Source organism: Mobula birostris, chromosome X, assembly GCF_030028105.1.
Source record: "Mobula birostris isolate sMobBir1 chromosome X, sMobBir1.hap1, whole genome shotgun sequence".
NCBI classification, from domain to species: domain Eukaryota; kingdom Metazoa; phylum Chordata; class Chondrichthyes; order Myliobatiformes; family Myliobatidae; genus Mobula; species Mobula birostris.
In genome coordinates, this window is record NC_092402.1 from 74,881,576 (window position 1) to 74,887,575 (window position 6,000).

Sequence of the window (6,000 nt, forward strand, 5' to 3'; positions counted from 1 at the left end):
TCAATAATTGCAACACACACAAAATGCTGGTGGAACGCAGCAGGCCAGGCAGCATCTATAGGAAGAAGTATAGTCGATGTTTCGAGTCGAGACCCTTCATCAGGACAACGGAAAAAAGAGACAGTAAGAGATTTGAAAGTGGGAGGGGGAGGGGGAGACCCGAAATGATAGGAGAAGACGGGGGGGGGGGGGGGGGGGATGGAGCCAAGAGCTGGGAAGTTGATTGGCAAAAGGGATACAAGGCTGGAGAATGGGGAGTATCATGGGACGGAAGGCCGTGGAAGAAAGAAAGGGGAAGGGGAGCATCAGAGGAAGATGGAGAACAGGCAAGGAGTTATTGTGAGAGGAAAAGAGAGAGAAACAAATAAATAAATAAGGGATGGGGTAAGAAGGGGAGGAGGGGCATTAACAGAAGTTAGAGAAGTCAATGTTCATGCCATCAGGTTGGAGGCTACCCAGACAGAATATAAGGTGTTGTTCCTCCAACCTGAGTGTGGCTTCATCTTGACAGTAGAGGAGACCATGGATTAACATATCGGAATGGGAATGGGACGTGAAATTAAAATGTGTGGCCACTGGGAGATCCTGCTTCCTCTGGCGGACAGAGCATAGATGTTCAGCGAAGCGGTCTCCCAATCTGCGTCGGGCCTCACCAATATATAGAAGACCACACTGGGAGCACCAGACACAATATATCACACCAGCAGACTCACAGGTGAAGTGTCGCCTCACCTCAATAATTGACAGCCTTGCTAGAAATGAACCAGAAACAGAACTCCATCACTAAAATTTTCACTTCCCTCCCCACCAGCCCCCAACGGGTCATTAAAGATTTGGAGATGGTAATTTCTCTTTTAGAAAAAGGTGAAAATTTACCTTTAAAATATCTTGAATGGCTATCCTGAAATATTCATGCTTTTAGGTCCCCTTGTTCAGTTGCCTAATCTAAGGTATCAACTTTCCCGCATCTTGCTCATCCAAAGCCAGGAATCTCTCACAAAATTACACAATGTACACAAGATATGGTGGTAATACTGCGTAACACAAGTTTCCCATCATTTTCAGTTGATTAATTTTGTTTTAAAATAGCTGATCGATTGAGCAAGCTGAGTGACAATATTTTCAGATTCATTTTTGTACTGTCATTCTTAATAATGCAGTTTACAATCACTCTGTACCTACATAAACAAGATGTCTTACCAACATTCTCATCTAAATCCCAAAGAGTATAACCCTTCCATCTATGTTATTTATTTGAGAGCTTTCTTGGTTTTCTAATAGAAACAAGCAGTTTCCTTTCTATTTCCTGAACATAGCAGGCATCCTACAAAAATGAGAGATCTAAACCATTGATCTCCAGGACTATCGAAAAGCAAGTGACCTCGAAGACATTCTTTCAATCTACTCTCCTATCTGGCCTTATCGGCCAACCAACCACGTATAGCGTTGAATCAAAAGGTTGCGAAACTTGCCAAAATTCTCTGGGTTCTGGGCAGGTCCTGGCAATTGAAAGAAGGGGAATGTCACACCACTGTTCAAAAAAGGATGTAGGCAAAAGGCATGTAACTATAGGCCAGTTAGTTTAACATCTGTAGTTGGGGAAATGCTGAAAGCTATCATTAAAGAAACAGTGAGACATCTGGAAAGAAATGAATCCATCATGGAGATGCAGCATGGATTCAGCCAAGGCAGGTCCTGTTTAACAAACTTACTGGAGTTCTTTAAGGATATAATGAGCAGAGTGGATAGAGGGGAACAGATGGACGTCACTTACTTGGATTTCCAGAAGGTGCTTGATAAGGTGCTACATAAAAGACTTATGCACAAGATAAGGATACATAGAGTTGGGGGTGATCTATTAGCATGGATAGAAGATTGGTTAACCAATTGAAAGCAGAGAGTTGGGATACATGGGTGTTACTCTGATTGGCAATCAGTGGTGAGCAGTGTGCCACAGGAGTCAGTGTTGGGCCTGCAACTGTTCACGATATACATTAATGATCTGGAAGAGGGGACTAAGTGTAGTGTATCTAAGTCTGCTGATGGCACTAAATTGAATGAAAAAGCAATTTGTGCCGAGGATACAGAGAGTCTGCAGAGAGATACAGATAGGTTAAGTGAGTGGGCAAGGGTCTGGCAAATGGAGTATGATGTTGGTAAATGTGAGGTCATCCACTTTGGAAGGAATAATGGAAGATCAGATTATTTAAATGGTAAAAGATTGCAGCATGCTGCTGTGCAGAAAGACTTAGGGGTGCTTGTGCATGAATCAAAGGTTGGTTTGGAGGTGCAGCAGGCTATCAAGACGAAAAATGGAATGTTAGCCTTCATTGCTAAAGGGACTGAATTTAAGATCAGGGAGGTTATGCTGCAACTGTGCAGGGTACTGGTGAGGCCACATCTGGAGTACTGTGTGCAGTTCTGGTCTCCTTACTTGAGGAAGGATATACTGGCTTTGGAGGCAGTGCAGAGGAGGTTCACCAGATTGATTTCAGAGATGAGGGGGGTTAGATTATGAGAAGAGACCGAGTCACCTGTGACTATACTCGTTGGAATTCAGGAAGATGAGAGGAGATCTCATAGAAACATCAAATTATGAAAGGGATAGATAAGATAGAGGCTGGAAAATTGCTTCACTGGCAGGGGAGACTAGAACTAGGGGACATAGCCTCAAGAATCAGGGGAGGAATTTAGGACGGAGATGATGAAGAACTGCCTTTCCCAAAGAGTGGTGACTCTATGGAATTCTCTGCCCAATGAAGCAGTGGAGGCCACCTCCATAAATACACTTAAGACAAGGTTAGATAGGCTTTTACATAGTAGGGGAATTATGGGGAAAAGGCAGGTAAGTGGAGAGCAGTCCATGGTCAGATCAGCCATGATCTTATTGAATGGCAAAGGAAACTCAACGGACTATTTCTTATGTTCATATGTATCATTTTCCTCACCTACAAAGATCATTATTCCTTAACTCTATTTCTCTTTGATCAGATTCATGTACCTGGTACTGAACATGTTTCAAGGTTTGGAATTAAAGAAGTACAAAATACTTTGTTAGTTTTGATTTATGATATTAACTGCAATGCATTTCCAACCTCGTAATGTCAACATTACACTGGTCAACTAGTACCATATATTAACTGTTTACTGTAAGTCAGTCAATATTGCTTTTCTGGATTCTCAACAAATCGTTGATCACATAATGCTGCAGGCAGGCACCTTTACATTTCCATTTCCTTGTTAACTAATTCAACTTTAATACATACCCAGTCAGGACGTTAAAACAATTAAATTATGCACATTAGCTTGAAGTTATTTTAGCCAAAGATTAATCTGCTGTCTTTCTAGTCTCTCAGTATTTGGTAGCAATTCTTGTTATACATCATTTGAATTTTAGAATTCAAAAGATTTCCATGACAGTTGTGAATAATTTTAATCAGGCTATTTTCCATCAGCATAAGATGGGAAACACTGTTTGAAAACCACGTCAACTGACATCATTTCAATTATCCCAGCCACATAAGAAAACCAGATTTTTTTTTTGCCAAGCTTATCTTTCCATTAGCAAGGTCTTAATGTCAACGATCCTTGTCGAATAAAAGCGATAAACGATTTTAATACGAAACTACAGGAACGGATGGCACACGTTTTGAATCTATAAATACCGCATCACACCACTGGATCTTTCACGAAATCCGCTTCCCTGAAGAATACAGAACAATCTCACGCCCTTCCCTGAATTACAATCCTAGTCCAGTGCTAAATTTTCCACACACCGATTTAGTTCAACATCCCCTATAATGATTCATCCGATATAGTAACACACGTATATCCTTCTTTTGTTTTTTTTCTTAAGATAGTACAAGGCAAAACCAAAACAAGCTATCACTAATTCTTGTTCTGGCTACAAATGATATGAAATACCTGTAATCCCAGCGTACAACATTGCAAAATGGGATATGAAGTATTATAAATGGACACAACGCTACATAATGAGGTTGTCAAATGTCAATATCAAGGATGCATTCTCTTTCCCAACGCATAGCAATGACTTTGTTCTATTTATATGCCATTCAGATCCATCGTTTATATCCAAAACACACTTGAGAGAGAGGAATGGAATTATAAATACGGGTGTACCCTGCTGCCGGCTGTTGCCTTCAGCCGCTGCTACGGGTTACGTTCTTTATCTTCTCTCTTACCTCAGGCGGGCTGCGCCGGAGCCGTGTATCGGCGACAGAGGAGGAAGCCTCCTTCACTGGCGGCAAAGGAGCAGGCCGCCAATCCCGGCTCACCACCCTGCCATCCCCGGCAGCGTTCACTATCCAAACCTCGCTTCAGAATGCTGTACCGACTTTTTTTTCCCCAACAAAAATAATTCTTTCCCTCCTTGACAAAATAAGACCATCAAAAAAAAGACAAAAGCTATTGTGCGGTATAATCGTCCTTGTCAGCTTTTTGCCGTCAAACCTCAGCCTTCAACTCCGTTCAAACCCAGAGGCAACAGACACCTAACCAACACCAGGCAAACTCGCAACGCTGTAACCGTGCGCTCCTACCTCAGGCTCCCGGAGCCAACAGGCGAGGCGGGGCCGAACCGGATCCGCCGCCACATCCCCGCCCCTACCAAACCGCAACCAATCACACTACCCTCGCCCGCCAACCGGCACTCCAATTGGCATGAGGCACAACAAGCACTTTGACCAATCCAAATGAGAAAGATCGGTAATTGACAGTAGAAATTGCAAATTAATTTACTGAACAGAGGAAAAAGTGTTAATTAAATAGAATATTCATAACATTTGGCCAATGAAAGCATTGAAGGTGGAGCATTTGATGGTTGTATTGAAGTTGCGTTTGGTGGGGGAGGGTGACTAATGTTTGCAGCGCCTCCTTGCAGGAGCATCTCTTCTGCCATAGATAGGAACAATCCATTGAAATATATTCAAATAGTAATAGATATTCTGTACGTGAAGTGATCTTTAATCTTTTTCTTGAGTGGTCTGTAGGGATGGAGGATGACTTACTTCCAATCCAATTCTGAGGTCACCAGTCTCGAGGTAAATCAGTGAAGGTCAGCGTGTATCACAGGTGAAGTATGGAGTACTTGAGTGGGCAAGCTGGTAGATGTTTGTTAGGTGATGAGCTCCTTCAGCCATTTACAGTAGACTTCTATATGCTGTACATGCATGGAATCAAGATTTTCACTGCCATCCTGAATGCATTTTCCTTGGGCTTTCAATGAGTCTGAAGGCACATTTCAACGTTTTCAAAGAGACTTAAGAACTTACTTCAATTTTTTCCTCTGACCACTTGTTAATCTCATCCCATTACAGACCTCGGTGTTGAGTTATAAACAAAAACTACAGGAAACACTCTGCAGGTCAGGCACCATTTGTGAAAAGAGTTTATTGCTTAAGGTCTGAGACTGGAAACACAGACCTGTCTCATTGACCTCTCTCTTTCCATACTTGCTGCCTGACTGATTGGGTGTTTCCAATACTTTCTATTTTATTTCAGATTCCTAGCACCTGCAATTGCTTTTTCTGTTTTCATTTACTTAGATTTGTGTTTCAGGAGTCTGGTGCTAGGTATGTAAACAATGTATTTTTCTTAATTAAGCTGACAGTTTAATTCAGGCATCAATGCTTGGGGTGTTAGTTAAAGAGATGACTCTAATGTTGATCTAATTATTTTGCCAGTGGACTTAAAAGGTGTTGCAGAAATAATATTGGCAGTATCTTTCCAGGGAAAAGGGTGTTTGAAAATCAAGAGCTTGGATCAGTGAGAAAATCATGGTCTACTGGATAGTAATGATTCCTACCATCATGCTTGCCTTTGAAACTTGGACTACCTATAGCAGACACCTCAAGAATCGTTAATAAAACACACTTTCAAACAAACTGTGTTAAAATAATAACACAATGCAAAATTTTGCAGACATTGGAAACCTGAAATTAAAACATAAAGTGCAGGAAATACGCAACAGGTCAGGCAGCA

The 6,000-nt window shown here is 41.7% G+C and overlaps 1 protein-coding gene across 3 annotated transcripts in view; it reads right to left on the reverse strand.

Annotated features, from left to right (window-relative positions):
• LOC140191404 (protein TANC2-like) overlaps nt 1–4,573 on the reverse strand; it is a 745,351-nt gene extending 740,778 nt beyond the window's left edge. For 2 of the 3 annotated variants that reach the window (XM_072248801.1, XM_072248797.1), the window contains exon 1: nt 4,203–4,511. The gene's annotated coding sequence lies outside the window, so the exon portion shown is untranslated. Of the gene's footprint in view, nt 1–4,202; nt 4,512–4,559 lie in introns of those variants that run through there. The other variant, XM_072248798.1, reaches the window with a different exon arrangement.
• Nucleotides 4,574–6,000: the final 1,427 nt, after the last annotated feature.